Genomic DNA, 17,067 nt, shown 5'->3' on the forward strand with positions numbered 1-17,067 from the left:
CCTTGGGGGAGTCCCCCTCCAGGACTGCCTGCACTGCTGGCAGTCACTCAGGCCTGGGGACTTCTTGGTGCCCTTTGGGGCTTGGTGGCTCTGCTGTGGGGCTCAGCGACACTTTTGACCTTTTGGCTGCCATTTCTTGGAGCCCTCTGCACTCCCTTCCCATTGCATGCAGACACAGACAGGCTATGGAGGAAATTGTTTTAATGGAAAAGCAAAACAGTGAACAACATTTTCTACAGCTACATCTACAGCTGCATCTACAGCTATAACATCAAAACCAGCCTTCCTCCATCCCCAAATGATGTGAACCCTCAAAAGGCCTAATCCTACATTTCTGCTCCAGCTTTGCCTGTGGGAGCCTTGAGCTTGCTGTCAGCTCTGAGTGGAGGGTCCTTCCGCCTCTTCTTCCCTCACCTTTCCAGCCTGATGCCATGTGTGGACACGCTGCCCTGGGGTGGTGGCACGTCTGTCCCTGCATCCTGCTGTGGCTCCTGATGTTTCCTGCCATGGTCCTGCCATGCTCTGTGCTCAGCATGACTTTGGAAGGCTGTTGAGTGAGGGGCACCTTCCCAGGCAGCCAGAGCTGGCTGGTTTTGCACAGGGGGCTGGTGCCACCGGTGCCTGCAGAGTCCATGGGGGCATGGGGACACTTCTGGGATCACCCAGGACCCCCAGGGAGCTCTCAAAGGTCTGCCCTGGGCAGACGTGGCTCAGGCAAGGCCAGGGGTGCTGGCCGTGCCCTGCTGAGCCCACGGGCCACAGCTGGCCGGGGCACAGGGCTGCGGGGGGCTTGGCTGATCCTGTGGGAGGTCGCTGCCCAAGCTGGTGGTCAGACACTGCAGGCACTGAGGAGGAGGAGCAGGGAGAGGGTGAGGGCAGGAAGGGCTGGGAATGTCCCCACAGTGCATCCCTGGGCTGCTGCAATCAGGATCAGGCCCTGCCTGTGCTGCAGGAGGCCTTGGGGGAGAGCAAGGGCTGCAGGAGCTGGGCCATGGAGGAGCTCCGGCTGCCACAGCGGTGCCACAGAGCTGACAGGACCATGGTCACTCAGGGTCTCTGGCTCGTCAGCTCTGCTGACTGGACACAGGCCTGGACTCTGCTCTTGGAACGTCTCCATGGCTGGAATTGCTCTGTCACACAGAACAGAACATCTCCAGGGCTGATTGTTCTGTCACACAGCCAGGAATTCTGGGGGTCCCCTTGTCCTGCCCCAGACACAACAGCTCTGCCAGTTCTTGGTGGGGAGAGAAAGCGTGAGCCACAGAGTTGGAATTATAGACTATCCTGAGATTTAAGGGACCCACCAACATTATTGATCCAATCCTGGCCCTGCATGGACACCCCAACAATCCCATCCTGTGCATCCCTGAGATTGTTGGCCAAATGCTCCTGATATCCAGCCTAAAGCACTTCTGGCACATCTCCAGCCTATGCATCAGTATGTAAGAGAGCTCAGGATTGATGCTGATATTATATCACTATAAACACAGTAACCCCATGATGGGTGCCTCATTGCAATCACATTTTGTGACTGGTCAGATAACAAGATCTTTGAAAAAACCCAAATTTTCGCCAGGTGTATATAAGTCGGTTTCCCAGTTTTAGCAAAAAAAAGCCACAAACTGGTTTTAAGAGTTTTCAATTAAGGGACCCAGAGACCTTTAGTGCCACAGTTCTTTTTGGAAACATGAATTCTTTATCAACAGCTGTATCTGTTGCCCCAGAAGGACAGCAAAGATGATAACACAGTAAAGGATTGATGTGAGATGGTTTCTAGAGAGAGGAGGGAAGATTAATCAGTCATTCATCCGCCTTCCATTTGGGATCTAGATGAGTATTGAGATAGAGATTAAGCTACATAAATTATCCTAAAAATGGAACTGACGTAGAAGAACCATCAGCACTGTACCTCAGGATAATGCAGTGATTTGGGATTTAGAGAGGGATGCCAAAAACAATGGGCAATTTCATGGAACACAGTCTACCATATGTGCTGGGCAGAAGATGAAAACACAGGATACAGTGTCTTCACACAGGTTCTTTATTTTTCCATGGCACTGTAGCAATGAGGGAGAAGATGCTAATACAGCACAAGCTCTCTGCATGGAGAACCTTTGGTTCTCTCTTCCCTTCACTGGAGTTCAGAGTACACTTTTATCACACAATCCCAGGCTGAGGCTGCCCCACCCCTGGAAGTGTCCAAGGCCAGGTTGGATGTGCTTTGGAGCAAACTGGACTGGTGGAAGACGTCCCTGCCCAGGGACAGGGGTGGAATGGGGTGAGCTTTAGGCCCTTTCCAACCCAAGCCATTCCATGATTCTGTGACAGGCACCTGCATTCTGGTGACCCATCTGCCTGAGGTCAGAATTCACACTTTGCAACTGGGTACCCCCAGCTTTAGCAGAGATCTCCTTCAGCGGCATGGCCCTTCAGCAGCATGGCTTCTCACAGCTCCATGGATTTCCTAGGATTGAATTCCAAGCAGCTGAGGCTTGGCTCTGCAGCTTTTAAATCAAGATTTCCCACTGTGCTACAGAATACTCCGTAGGTCATTTTCAGGAGAGGACAAATTCCTGGGTACATCAAGTGGCCATTGTTGTGCACATCAGGTTATATGGTCACTGGCAGTGTCCTTGCCTAAAACCTGACATTTTAATACAGATTTCACTAGCTTGTGTCATCATGGCACAGTGCTTTTTTTGTAAAACTGTAATTTTGGTAAGAAATTTCTCAATAAATATTTTCGATTCCGTTCGCTTTGGGCTTTCTATGGTTTTATCACTCTGAGCTCTGTTTTTGCAGGACTGACTTTATGAACATTCTTTCTTTTATTTAACTAGGAAAAATTGAAGATTTTAAAGCAAATTTTAACTTCATAAAAATATTGCTTATATTATACATTGACTAGCAATTCCAAAATAAATTGACTCTTTAGCACAAAATCCTTCACATTCTCCATCCTAAGTAGCATTTTACATTCCCCACTCCAGATTTTCCATATTGATATCATAGTCCTCAAGATTTCATCCTTCCCTTACTAAAACCTTTCTTCTTTCTGAACCCCAAATTCCTCTTTGCTCACATATTTGTTTTTAATCACTGAAAGGCCAAAGTCCATTCGCAAGCAAGTGGCTGAAGTATGTTAATGACTTTTATTTACTTAAATTACCATTAGTGAAGAAATAAGCATGATATTAAATTACCATTAGTGAAGAGATAAGCGTGAAAACAGATAAACTGTTAACTTTGGGGTAACATTTCACCAAGGCAACTGTTCTGCTGGAGGTACTGGTGGGATTGAGCTGGAAAATACAAGGGGATGGTGAATAGCTGGGTTTCCTTTGTATCTCCCATTGTAAAGAATGATATATATAAAAAAAAGCAATCAGTTTTATTTTTTGGTGGAAAATAAGGATCGTACCCATGCTCTGGTGGTGGTTCTAAGTGCATTGCCTCGGCCTCATCAGTGGGTGCTGGTTTGTGTTCAGTGGCACTGATGACTTTATAAAAACAAATGACAGAGTTGTTTACGCTGCCCTGCTAAAGAAAATAATCTGATTTAATGGTGCTGGTTTCTCAGTTAAAAAGAAAAAAAGAAAAAAAAAAAAGAAAGAAAAAAAGAAAAAAAAAAACCAAACAACTCTTGTGCTATGTGCTGTAATAAGCTTTTTATAAATGTGCTCATGTGGTGCTGAGCGGAGCCTGCTGTGCCGACACCATAAAACCGAGAGGGAGCTTCATCAGCTCTAAGTGCCATCGTATATTCCCTGCAGCAGCATTCGCGGGATTAATAAAGTTTGTAAGAAATACACAGGCAAAAGATTAAAAATACATGCGTGATACTACCCGTGGTAATAAAAGCTGATGTTGTTTGGACTGCTTGTTTATTGGCTTGCCCTAGATGAGATGTTTTAAGGTGAATATGATTGAAGAGATGAGCTTTCCCTCAAGGCCCTGCTTTTTCCTGCCCAGGAGCTTACCAGGGATGCTGGTCCAGGGCTGCTTCCCTGAGCCCTCTCGTGGGCTCCTTCCTCCACTGCAACAGCACATCTTGCAAATGAGGCATTTACTGGTCTCCAAGAAGGTGATCTTTATGGAATGTGAGCTGTCTCCTCATCTCCTTGCATAAGGAAACATGTGAAAATAAAGCAAAATTAGTATTTCATTAAAGGAATGAGAAATGTTTAGGGTTTCGACCACAAATACCCTGTTTTTGTTGTGGCATCGAGCAATAACAGTGATTATGGAATTGCAACACAGGAGGCTCTTCTGGGAATAGATCTGCAGTGCAGCCTGTCACTGCTTGGCAAAATGCACTCAGATGCTGGTGGAAATGGAAAGGTTGTGTATTTGAGGTGGTTTCATTGAAAAAATCATAATGAAGTGGATTAAGAGACACCTGAAATGCCTCCTGGCTTTAAACAAAAATATCAGGATATTTCCTGACAGCATCTGGTCCTTGAAGGAAATTAAATGCCAGGTAATATTCTGTTTGGAAGAAAATAAATTAACAACATATGTAAAATATATCTGATGCCCATTAGATTATCTTTAATCATCCATGGGATGTAGTGACTTTTGATTCCATTCTTTATTGGAATTGCTACACTGGATCTTGCTGTGTAGTGCTTACAGGAAGACACAGGTCCAGATCATTGAGTCACAGAATGGTTTTGTTTAGAAGGGACCTTAAAAATCATCCAATTCCACCCCTGCCATGTGCAGGAACACCTTCCACTATCCCAGGTTGCTCCAAGCCCTGTCCAGCCTGGCCTTAGACATTTCCAAGCGTAAAAGATCCTCAGGTATCGAAGTTTTGTCGCTATATAGATATTTTAGTCCCAGGGAAATCCGTGGGACTTTGTCACCTCTTCTGAGCCCAGGTTACATTCCAAATGAGATAGAGCATCCCAAAATGGAGCTCTGAGCAACCTGGTCTAGTGGAAGGTGTCCCTGCCCGTGGCAGGGGATTGGACTGGATGGCCTTTGAAAAGCTCCTACCAACCCAAACTATTCTATGATTCTGTGAAGGCCACAACAAGCCTGGTGCAGATGTTGTTTATTGAATTTGTTTTTTCATTGTGATGGGGCAGAATTGTGAGACTGGTTTGGAAACAGGGACATGAAGATTATGAAAGTACAGACCATCCACAGAATAGTGTCATGACAATTATGGGATATAAGGCACCAAAATGAGCCTGAGAGGGTTGGCAAGTGACACAGAGAATTGGACTGTTATCAAAACAGATTAGAGAGGAATAGAAGATGGGAGAGTGGGATATGGAGAACTGCAAAACTGGGCATAACTTTTAAGGGCTGTCAACAGCAGTATTTTCACAGACAAAGTGGGCAGAGCATAACTTAGAATCCATGTCCACAGATTAAGCAAAGGTTGTGACTTTCAGCAACAATGTGCTTGGACAACCAAGTGTCCTGCAGCTGCTGTGAATACAAATTCAACATTTGTCATATCTCAGTAATTGCAGTCCCTTGGTACCTTCTATTCTGAGTGTTGCAAGTTATAAATATTGTTGATGACTCAGCATTTACTTTAGACTTCTTGGGCTTTACCAGCCGTGTTTGCACGCCTTGTTCCTGTTGTCACTGTTTGTCAGTGTGAACCTTCACCCAAGTGGAGGAGATTTACAATGAATTCTGGGGGACATTTGTCTTCAGTTCAGCTTACACCAATTTGGACCTTTCTGTCATAAAGATTTTTAAAGTTGATTTGCTTTTCATTGGATGATGCAAAAGAAGAACAAGATGATGCTGTTTTTACCTCTCTTTGGGAAGGGCATGTTCCTTCAAATATTTTCCAGGATGGCTGGAAGGATACAAAAATCCTGATTTGGGGATGAACAGTTCTGGCACAAATACCAAGAGACGACACTTCCATCCTTAAAATAAGCCCCCCGACATAAGTGATAATTTAATATACATCATGCCATCTGCTTGCAGAACTGTGCAAGCTGCTCCCAGAGAAGTCAATGGGCAATGCATTTTTCCTATTATTTTAAACATTCTGGGATCAATCTTGATGTCACAAAGGCAGGCAATAGTCACCTTTCCCCAAAGACAAATACAGCTTGTCAGTAGAGCAAATAACCACTGCTGCAAATCCACCATTTCTCCTCCTCCTCCTCCTCCTCCTCCCTCTGCCCTTCCCAGCCCTCAGGATGAAAACACAGAGTGCTCTGCCAGTTAAAGAAGCAGGTGGGCAAAGGAGAAGGTTTCAGAGCTACAAAGCACAGGAGCCCTGGCAGCAGCTTTTCCCTTTATCCACTGTGAGCTTCCATCTTGGAAACTTTTACTGATCTTGACCTGACCTACAGAAACGTTTCAGCAGCATTTGAGGTTGGAGGAAGGACTAATTTCACTGTTTTCCCTTTATTCCAGTTGATACAAAGGCAGGGTCAAGCCTTGCAGAGGTATTTTCGTGCATTGGTCTTCTGCTGCTTTACTGCAGGCTCATTGGAACTTGGGAAGACAGCACAGACTACACGGAGGAGTTTTCTCTTTCTGATGAAATCACTCACAAACATGTAGAGAAATGGGAGATTGAGGCCGACTGTTCCCCAGCTCCTGGCTGCTGGTGAACCTGCATGTCAGGCATTTGCTCAGGCAATCTCTGGATCTTGTGCTATGAAATGATAAATGTTGCCTGCTCATCTCCTTATAGCGTGTCTGTGTGCAGAACTCCCTCCCTCTTTCTTCAGCTCAAGTGTGCAGTTTAGTCAAATTCCCCTCTTCTCATGTTAGTGCTGTTCCACTGCTTCCATCCTCCTTATTCCTGTCATTCATACTTTTCCAGCTTCCCAGCATCCTTTTTGAGGGGGGAGAAAGGAAACTCAAGCAGCACAGATTTTTCAAGGTGCAGAGGCACCAAGATGTAGAGACATGCAAAGCAATCCTGGCTGGGGGGGACATTTTGATGTCTCCACACAAATCATAGAATCGTGGGATTGTGGTATGGTTTGGGTGGGAAGGAACCTTAAACCTTATCCAGTTCTACCCCCTGCCATGGCCAGGGACACCTTCCACTATCCCAGGTTGCTCCAAGCCCCATCCAGCCTGACACTTCCAGGGATCCAGGGCAGCCACAGCTTCTCTGTTATAATTTCAAGCAACTTTCTCTGCCCAGACACTTCAAATTCAAGTTCCTTTGGTGTTCTTTGATCCATCCGCTATGGCCTGCGGATCAGAAGTTACTCATTTTACACCCTGCTCCTTTCTTGGCCCTCCACACTGCCTGGCAGGCTTCCTAATCCACTCGTGTTTGTAAAAGGATTGATAATTCATTCCTTCTCTTAGAAAGTCGTTCTTCAAATCTCTTAGTCTACCTTTTAATAGAATGCCTGCTCTCTATTTTTTCCATGTTTGAACACGAAGTCTTCTTACTTGTAACAGCCTCCTTCGCTCTGATCTTTAATTACAGTAGCTTTCTTCTGGTCTTTTTAAAAGTCTTTTTTGATACACTCCGAGTATTTTCTCTGAGCCTCTAATATGGTGTCTTTAAACAATATCTCTGCTGCTTGCAAACATTTCACCCCGTCGTGGCTTGTACTAATTTCCTTTGAACAAGTCGCCTCATTTTTCGTAGGGCTCCTTTTTAAATCCAGCGCTGTGCTTGGTGATATTTTTGGCTGCCTTGTTCCTATGACTGTACTGGAGCTCAGCACATTATGGCTCTTCTCCTACAGAGTCTCTCTTTGATAACACCATAATGATCCTGGGCTGCACAAGGAGTTCTTTCTCCAATGACTAAATCTCCAAGGAGTGTTTGTTCACAGGTATCTAAACATTTACCCTCAGTATCCATTATATTTATCCATTGTACATGAACAAAAATGTTTCTCCTTTTTATTGCATCTTGTGTACCCACAGCATCTTTGGGCTCCTCTGGGACATCTCAGGCAGTGGCACTGCCCCGGCCAAGACATTGAGGAGTAGCTCTGTTGTTGTCCTATTCTTGGCTCCTGCCCCAAGAGATCTTCACCACTTCCCACAGTGTCTTTCTCACCTTTCATCGTACCCTTCTCTCCAGAACAAACAATCCTTGGCCAGGATTCAATTTCCAGACAAACACCATCCTTTACACTCACACCGGGGCACTTGTACAGCCAGGAGGGATGAGCTGAAGGTCAGGAGAGCATCTTCACAGCTGGGAGCTGGAGTCTGGACTCTCAGCAAGGAAAGGACATTGCCTGGAGAGTGGGAGATGCTGCTTCTAATACACTTTATGTAATGACTCTGAAAATTGGGCTCTAAGCAGCATGGTCTAGTGGAAGGTGTCCCTGCCCATGGCAGGGTGTTGAAAGGAGATGAGCTTTAATGTCCTTTCCAACCCAAACCACTCAGTGATTCCCTGATATTATATCATACATCTTACATAACATTATATTCCTTTATATCTATATTTGATCCTGTTTTATGTGCATTTTCTCATGTTTTAGGGGACTACATCTTTCCTCAGCCCTATTTTTTGGAGGGGACTGCCACCAAACCCCAGTGGCATTGTTGATCTGCAAATTCTGGAGCAGCACAAGGCGCTGCTGGGATCCAGGCATTGTCCTCTGCATCCTGTGGGAGTGGAGCTGCTGATCTGGGAATGGAGTTGGAAAACATTCCGATGCCAGGAGCTGTGTGTACTTGCTGCAGAGCTCATACAGGTGTGCTAATGAGAGACTCTGCTCCTCACAAGTCTGAGACTTTGGAGAATATTAGTAAAAATGCCAATTTGCATGTCTTGGGGTTAATTGAGGGAATCTCCGGTGGAAAAATCTTACTGTCACTTCGGAAGCTGGTTCTGAATACAAATTGTGTGTCCCTACTGGATATCCAGAAATCTTTTCAATTTCTTTGCAAACCTGTAGGAATAAGGAAGGTTGTTGGCTCCCAGAAGTTTTCCTCAAAATTTCAGACATTTTTTATCTGTGTTGACATTAGCATAGGACTCCTACACCGAGCATGGAGAATATGTGGGATCCTCCACCAAACAAGAAAGGGGCATAAATATTTTCTCAGCTATTCCCCAGGCCACATGTTTTTCATAGGAAAATACACATTTCTGCATGCAAAATACCAATTCTTTTCAAGTGGGGCAACACTCTGATTTTATGCCTGCACTCTAATCCAAGTTTCTTGGATATAAAAATAATTACTGGATGTTTTTATCTTTGTTTGAGCTAAGCAGTTGTTTGACAAGATGCAGTTGTCTCATTGAGAAACAGGGAAGCAGAGAACTGGTTCATTCACCTGATCCTGATTAAGAATCGGTGCAGGTTTTTATTATCCTGGGATCACAGTGTGTTTTCTCATCACGTGGGCTTCCAGGGGGATTTCTTTCCTTTTAGAACTGTTTTATTATATGCCACTATAAGACTACCACCAATAGTGCAAGGCACAACCAGGAATCCCAAATATTTCTCTGTTTAATTGCAAATATTTTGTGATGCTCTGATCATTCCATCAGCCATTGGGGGATTTTATAAATGTCTTGCTCCACATTATGTCAGTATAATTAACTACTCTTGTTGAAACACCTAATTTTTGGAGGAGTGTATGGAAGAACACGAGGGAGAGGCATGGGTTTGATGCTGATTTTAAATGAATTATTCCTTGGTTTTCAAAGTTCGCTTTTAGTATTTTTGACATTCAGTCTTTCTTTTTTTAAACTAGTATGTCCTATGGAACAAAAAGATTAAAAATTAATTAGAAAAGACAAGAAACGAGAGCAAAAAGGCCAAATTTTCCCCTCAGCAAAAGTTTCTTAAAACCAAACTCAGTTTCTGAGCGTCCAGCAGAACAGAAAAGTTTTACCAAATTCCTTTCACTTCCCTTTCTCCAGTTTCCTCATTTGAGCATTCCGATGGGGCTCTGCGACGCTGCTGATTTCAACGTGTCGCAAGGGTTGTAATTAAAAGCAGAATTCTGCCTTGATTATGGCTCTGATACGTGCCCTTCCCAGCAGCTGGAAGATGATAAGCTCTAAAACCATGGAACCATGCAAAGCACTGCGGATAATGCTGCATGCCGTGGTACGAATGAGTGACACGACACAAGGACATGGCCTCAAGCTGTGCCAGGGGAGGGTCAGGTTGGACATCAGGAGGAATTTCTTCATGGAAGGGGTGGTCAGGCATTGAAAAGGGTTGCTCAGAGAGGTTTAGAGTACCCATCCCTGGAGGTGTCCAAGGAATGACTGGACGTGACACTCAGACACATTGGTCTGGGTGACAAGGTGGGGGTGGGTCACAGGTTGGACTCAGTGGTCCAAGGTCCACTGAGGTCTTTTAGAAAGTCTTTTCCTACCTACATGTGCCCAGATGCTGGGGTGGGTTTCTATTTAATGCTACAGAGGCACCTGTGGGGGCAGAAATTCTTGGCATGGAACCCCAAGTGGGTGCCAAGTTATGCCTGGGGTTGGCATCAGTGCTCCAGTGTTCTTTTGGGTGAGTCCCAATTCTCCAGGCCCAAGAGAAGCTGTGGCTGTCCCTGGATCCCTGGAAGTGTCCCAGGCCAGACTGGATGGAGCTTCGAGCAACCTGAGATAGTGGAAGGTGTTCCTGCCCATGGCATGGGTGGGATAAGATGATTTTTAAGCTCCCTTCCAACCCAAGCCACTCTGTGATTCTGTAGAACACCATACCCATGAAGTGGGGACAAGCACACAGTGTTTTCTCCCCTTGCAAAGGCAAGGGGTGTTGCAAGGATAAATAAAATTAATTACTGCCTGAAATAGTAAATATACACACTACATGGGGGAACTGTACAATGAGGTCGGGTTTCAAGATCTGTCACTGCTGAAGGAGAAATAAAAATCTATTTTTTTCACCAGGTTTAACATGGGAAAAGCAACCCAGGCAGTCGCTTTTGAAGAGAAATTAGGAACAAAAGAGAACACATGTGGTAAAATGTTATAATAGTCAGAGCCAGAAGATCCTACTCATTTCCTGTAGGAGGAGAGTCACCAAGAATTGGAGAGGGGAAAGCCCACATGATTAAAGGAAGAAGAAGATTGACTTCTCCCTGACTGACAGTCTCTGCATCAGTGCTGTTCTGTTCCAAGACTCCTGTTCCCAAGGTAGTGCAATCCAGCCAAAGATAAAGCTGCGGGAAGGCAGAGAGAACATCAAAGATTCACTTACTGATGGAAGAAAGAGGCAGAAAATTAAATCTCAGGTGGCAAACGAGGTTTCCACCCAGGCTAAGACTGACCAGCAAGACGACCCTAGAAATGAGATATAAAATAGCAAGTGCAAGACTGGAAAAAATGGAGTGTTGTGGGTGTGTTTAACATGTGACACACGCAGTTCTGGCAAGGTGTTGAGCTCCATTTCCACCTCTAGTCACAATGTGGGTATGAATTGGATGAAGCCACAGCAAAGCTGCTGCATCCTCAAGTTTTATGGTAAAATGAATCCTTTGAAAGAGACATGTTTCCCTATTTACTCTCTATTGTAAAATGACTTTAAAGTGTCAATGTTTGTGTGTGTGTGTGTGTGTGTGTCAAAATCAGCTTATATAGATGTGTTTACATACAGTTAAATAAAAAGATGTGTGATTTGTATTTTCACCCATCTCTACTTTTATATACAGCTTTATGTGATGAGCCTCACACATGGAACTCATTTCTTTGCCAGACCATAATTTTTCTCTGACCACAGACCTGTAAGTAAATTTTCTAGGACCAGAATTAAATTTTCTAGGACCAGGACTGGATTTTCAAAGGAGGCTTGCCATGTCACAGAACCATGAAGCCATGAGCAGGAGCTGTCTCAGCACCTTGCTGTGCTCTGTCTCCTGAGATCTGCAGTGCCCCCCTGCACTGGGGCAGGGCTGGGATGGGCAGCACCAGCCTCTGCAGCCTTTCTGTGGCACCAAAAGGACACTTGTTTTTCCATATCTTATATAGGAGCCTTCCCACTCATAGATTTCACAGTTCAGGTACTTGAGACTTTGCTGTCATGAAAAAAAAAATGCAATTTCCTTTTCAAACTCAACAAATCAGTGCTGTTACAACACATCCACTAATCAGTAAATTGGTGGGATGGACAAGCAGGTTTGCCCTCACATTCCTTCCTCTCAGGGAGGGAACCCTTTTAACTCCTTGTGCTGAAGCTGTTGAGATGGGTCTCTAATGGGCCATATGTTCCTGGAGCTGCTGGGAGAGCCCTGTGACCCAGCCCTTGCTCCATCATTAATCCCTCACCTTCCTTCTCACTGTCAGACTAAATGGGAATGAACAAAGGCCAGGGAATGGCTCTTTGCCCTGAGGCCAAGTGGTACAACTGAGCTCCTGTCCAAAACAAGGCTGGCCACGTCTACACCATTCACTAGGAATGAACCCTGTCCCTTGGCTATGCCTGAGCAATTTTTGGGTCAATGTTAGTTGGCACAGACCAAAACTAGGCCAGGGAACGTGCTGACCATTTTTCTGCCCTCGCAGCCTTATAGCCCAGCACCACAGGCCTCACCTGGGCCTCCCTCCCAGGCTAAAGGGCAGTGTTTTCTTTAATTTAATATTCAGATGCCAAGTAAAGCTGAAAAGCTTCCAACGAAGAAAGATAATGCACCTACACCCCATTCTGGGCTCAAAGCTCTACAGAGAGATGGGGGCTGAAACTCTTCAGAGAAAGGAGGGCATAAATCCCTGGTATCCAGCATCCTGCTAGCATTCCCAGAATTAATGAAATAAAAACATCCTCCAATTCTCTGCATTGTGCTGGTCCTGACTTGCTAAAACCTTCCTGCCAGATTGAACCTCTGAAGTGGGATTGATGGGGGAAACCTAAAACATGAGCCATGACAGGTTCAGTGCCCAATCTCATAAACTGGATTTCAGAATGGCACATCAAATTAAACCATTAGACCCATGAGATTTACCCAAATCCCTTTGAGAGTGTCGTTCACATCTCCCCACTCCCCACCTCAATCAGAGAATCACACAAATGAAGACATGGCATTGCTGGGGGCCGAGGCCTTGTAGAAGTTGCCTCCTCCAAGCCTGATCTGTTTCCAAAATCCAGAGACTCCCTGCAGCAAGGCACCTCTTTCATCAACCCTTTCAGCTGTGCTTGGGGATATCAGGTTGGATATCAGGAAAACATTCCTCCCCCAGAGGGTGTCAGGTGCTGAAGAGTCTCCCCAGGGAATGGTCACGGCTCGAAGGCCGCCAGAGCTCCAGAAGCATTTGAGCAATGCCCTCAGTGATGCACAGGATGGGATTGTTGGGGTGTCCATGCAGGGCCAGGATTGGATCAATAATGTTGGTGGGTCCCTTAAATCTCAGGATAGTCTATAATTCCAACTCTGTGGCTCACGCTTTCTCTCCCCACCAAGAACTGGCAGAGCTGTTGTGTGTGGGGCAGGACAAGGAGACCCTCAGAATTCCTGGCTGTGTGACAGAACAATCAGCCCTGCAGACATTCTGTTCTGTGTGACAGAGCAATTCCAGCCATGGAGACGTTCCAAGAGCAGAGTCCAGACCTGTGTCCAGTCAGCAGAGCTGACGAGCCAGAGACCCTGAGTGACCATGGTCCTGTCAGCTCTGTGGCACCACTGTGGCAGCCGGAGCTCCTCCATGGCCCAGCTCCTGCAGCCCTTGCTCTCCCCCAAGGCCTCCTGCAGCACAGGCAGGGCCTGATCCTGATTGCAGCAGCCCAGGGATGCACTGTGGGGACATTCCCAGCCCTTCCCACCCTCACCCTCTCCCTCCTCCTCCTCCTCAGTTCCCTCAGTGTCTGACCACCAGCTTGGGCAGCGACCTCCCACAGGATCAGCCAAGCCCCCCGCAGCCCTGTGCCCCGGCCAGCTGTGGCCCGTGGGCTCAGCAGGGCACGGCCAGCACCCCTGGCCTTGCCTGAGCCACATCGGCCCAGGGCAGACCTTTGAGACCTCCTCTGACAGGCCCTGGGGGCCCTGGGTGATCCCAGAAGTGTCCCCATGCCCCCATGGACTCTGCAGGCACCGCTGGCACCAGCCCCCTGTGCAAAACCAGCCAGCTCTGGCTGCCTGGGAAGGTGCCCCTCACTCAACAGCGTTCCAAAGTCATGCTGAGCACAGAGCATGACAGGACCATGGCAGGAAACATCAGGAGCCACAGCAGGATGCAGGGACAGACGTGCCACCACCCCAGGGCAGCGTGTCCACACATGGCATCAGGCTGGAAAGGTGAGGGAAGAAGAGGCGGAAGGACCCTCCACTCAGAGCTGACAGCAAGCTCAAGGCTCCCACAGGCAAAGCTGGAGCAGAAATGTAGGATTAGGCCTTTTGAGGGTTCACATCATTTGGGGATGGAGGAAGGCTGGTTTTGATGTTATAGCTGTAGATGCAGCTGTAGATGTAGCTGTAGAAAATGTTGTTCACTGTTTTGCTTTTCCATTAAAACAATTTCCTCCATAGCCTGTCTGTGTCTGCATGCAATGGGAAGGGAGTGCAGAGGGCTCCAAGAAATGGCAGCCAAAAGTGCAAAAGTGTCGCTGAGCCCCACAGCAGAGCCACCAAGCCCCAAAGGGCACCAAGAAGTCCCCAGGCCTGAGTGACTGCCAGCAGTGCAGGCAGTCCTGGAGGGGGACTCCCCCAAGGCCCTTCCCCAGGGGAAGTACCCCTTTTGAATTGGAGCCAGGACCACCGGGAATTTTAGTTTGAATGTCAAATGCTTTTCTTCACCTCCTGGTTTTTCCAAATGCTCCATGTTTTTCAAGACTCATAGAATCCTAAACCAGTTTGTGTTGAAACAGACCTTTAAGATCTTCTAGTTGCAATCTAGCCCTCCATGGGGACCAACTCCTGCAGTATCTCTGCAAGTGCAGGAGATAAAAAGTTCCTTCAAAAATGAAAGTTGGTTTTCTCATACAAGGAAATAACAGATAGTTCTTGGGAAAAGGTCCCAAGATTATCCTTAAAATTGTGAGCTGTGCAATGAAATCATGGGCGGTAGTGACCTCACCTTTCTGCCTGGGTAGGACACTGTGTGTTTTTCATATCCTAAAGGTACAACAGTTAAATGTTTCAAAAAGAAAATAAATGTAATGTATTCATAATTGCTAATGTGATTGAGAATGTACATTTAAGAAATGTAATGGCATAAACCTGAAGAAATCTAATTCTGAAAGGAAGCTGTCTAAATTTAGAGTGATGTAGTAATAATTAATCCATTTAGCATTCCATGCTGGTTTCAGCCCCAGGAATGACTAAACAGAGGACTGCCCCCAGCTTAGGAGGGCCAAGAAAATGCAAGAGGCTATTTATATAAATATATGGGTGCTTTTTCTGCCAAGTCAAAACAGATAATCTCTGATCATCTCCAACAGAAATATTTTTTCCAGGTCAATTTGCAATTTGGGTTAGATGAAAATGCTTTCCAGGAAAGTGAGAACTAAACTAGACCACTATCCAAGGTTGCTCCAAGCCCTGTCCAGCCTAGACTTGGACACTTCCAAGGATCCAGGGGCAGCCACAGCTTCTCTGGGAAACCTGTGCCAGGGCCTCCCCACCCTCACAGGGAACAATTTCTTCCCAATATCCCATCAATTTCTTTCCAATATCCCACAGGTGTCCCTGCCTGTGCCAGGGGGTTGAAACGAGATGAGCTTTAAGGTCCCTTCCCACCCAAACCATTCTGGGATCCTGGAATTCTGTCTCTCAAAGGGAATGTGTAAGGGAGATGAACCTGGTCAGCCTCAAGGAGAGAGGATTGATAGAGGATCTTATCCATGCACACAAATAACTTAAGGTTGGCTTTCAAGAGGATGGGGTCAGGCTCCTTTTGTGGTGCCCAAAAACAGTGCAAGGGGCAATGGACACAAACCAAAACATTCGTAAGTTCTATCTGGATATGGGGAAAAAAAACTTTCTTACTCTGAGGGTGAGGGAGCACAGGAACAGTCTTCCCAGGGAGGTTGTGGAGTCTCTTGCTTTGAAGATATTCCAAAGCCACCTAAATGAGGCCCTGTGTGACCTTCTCCAGTGACCCTGCTCTCACAGGGGGGTGGCACTGGGTGGTCTCTAGAAACCTCTGTCAATGCCAACCCTCCTGTGATGCCATAAAGAGAGGGTCTGCTCTCAGGCCTTAGTCCTGGGGAAGAAAAAACAAAACTACAACAACAATGAAAAATGACCAAAACAAAGCCAAGCAAGAAGGAAGAGTCATTGGGACCATGGGACATAAATAGAGACAGAAATAAAATCCATTATAACTTCTGGCCTTTGAATCATGATAACCATGATATAAGCAATGCAGCAGGAAGTTCTTGTTTAATTCAGTGGATATCAGTGAGGAGCTTCTCAGCTGAACAGCATCAAATCTCAGTCCTTTTGGTTTCTGTCAAATATTCAGCCTGTTATTTAACTATTTTTGTTGTTATTATTTATTTTTCCCCCTGCTCCTTATGAAAAACCTGATAACTGTTTTCAAAACCTACTTAAAGTCTGAATCAAGAAGTCAGTGAAATGTTGAAATGTCATACAGATCTCACTGAAACACACATGGCTTCCTTCTCCACAAAGTTTGCAGTGAAAAGGAAGGAATTACATTGTAGGATTGAAGACTAAAGCATCACCTGAGTGTCTTCTCATGCAGAGCAGGGAACGTGGAGACCCCAGAGGCAGAACTGTCACCTGAATTGAAAGTATTCAAGGGACATTACCCTGAGGGATGGGGGACAAGGGAATTTTTCTCTCTGTGTTGGTCAGACATGTAAAGCTGTGGGGCCCTGGTCCAGGTGTGCAGGAGCTGGTGAATAACAATCAGGCTACACTTGAGCTGTCACTGGGTCTGGGCAAACTCTTCCCATGAAAATATCCACTGGGAAGCCCCAGGACTGGAACCGTATCAGACACGGTGACAGGGAGGTCTCCTGGGGGCCTGCCATGCTGGGATGAGCATGATCCTGTTGGCCTCTAAAAAGAAAAAGGCTTCAAAATCTAAAATATAATACATATATTTATATACACATCCATCTCACTGTGTTTGTATAAATAAAATCTTTTTTTCACATTAAACCCTTTCTTCATACCCAGCCTGGCCTTCAGGTGCTATAAAGTGATGTGCCAGGGTTGTCTGAG

General features: G+C 45.9%; 1 long non-coding RNA gene across 3 annotated transcripts; it reads right to left on the reverse strand.

Annotated features, from left to right (window-relative positions):
- Positions 1–3,149: 3,149 nt before the first annotated feature.
- LOC128786406 (uncharacterized) lies at positions 3,150–15,974 on the reverse strand. Of its 3 annotated transcripts, XR_008430275.1 has the most exons (6): positions 15,862–15,974; positions 8,787–8,867; positions 5,780–5,824; positions 3,981–4,120; positions 3,422–3,540; positions 3,150–3,302 (listed from the first exon to the last, which is right to left on the reverse strand). It is a non-coding gene; the product is annotated as an uncharacterized LOC128786406 (long non-coding RNA). The 3 variants fall into 3 exon arrangements; XR_008430276.1 differs by lacking the exon at positions 8,787–8,867; XR_008430274.1 differs by lacking the exons at positions 5,780–5,824; positions 8,787–8,867.
- Positions 15,975–17,067: the final 1,093 nt, after the last annotated feature.

Source organism: Vidua chalybeata, chromosome 3, assembly GCF_026979565.1.
Source record: "Vidua chalybeata isolate OUT-0048 chromosome 3, bVidCha1 merged haplotype, whole genome shotgun sequence".
NCBI classification, from domain to species: domain Eukaryota; kingdom Metazoa; phylum Chordata; class Aves; order Passeriformes; family Viduidae; genus Vidua; species Vidua chalybeata.